This window comes from Populus euphratica, unplaced genomic scaffold (assembly GCF_000495115.2).
Source record: "Populus euphratica unplaced genomic scaffold, PopEup_1.0 scaffold27.1, whole genome shotgun sequence".
Lineage (NCBI taxonomy): Eukaryota > Viridiplantae > Streptophyta > Magnoliopsida > Malpighiales > Salicaceae > Populus > Populus euphratica.
Genome location: NW_011499899.1, coordinates 1,323,767 through 1,324,317, shown reverse-complemented (window position 1 = coordinate 1,324,317; position 551 = coordinate 1,323,767).

Here is a 551-nt window from a genome sequence, read left to right as displayed (position 1 = left end):
CTTTGGCTGAAGGTTGTAGATGCCGGTTTGGGAGAGGACCAACGGCAATGGGGAACGACCTCTGTCTAGGGTCTCCCTAGGTGTCACGGGGTCAATTTTTCGCTCTCGAAAACAGACCTCGCGTGGCAGTCTAGTCCCGCAAGACTCAGCCTTTCCCTCATAGATTCACTCGTGTTTTGCCTACGACTAGTTTGTCCCACAAACCCAAGAGATCCCCACACTCTTTCAACGTCCTAAGCAAGCGAAATAACACTAATGAATATGAACAGAATTCAAAACACAGCAGATTACAGGAACAAGTCCCAACCTTTTCATTAACTCAATTAAAGGATTACACAAAGTCCATCTTGTGTGCTATGCCCATCTCCATTCTGCATGCTACACATTTTACAGCCTATCTAATTACAAGATAATGAAAGTTACAAGTATAAACTGTCTCTAACTTCCTGCACAGCTGGAGCACCCATTATCCCATGTTCTGGCCACTTTCTTCCCCACATAAGAAACTGCCGCAACTGCCGATAACTGCTCCCAAAACTGCCGCAATTGCA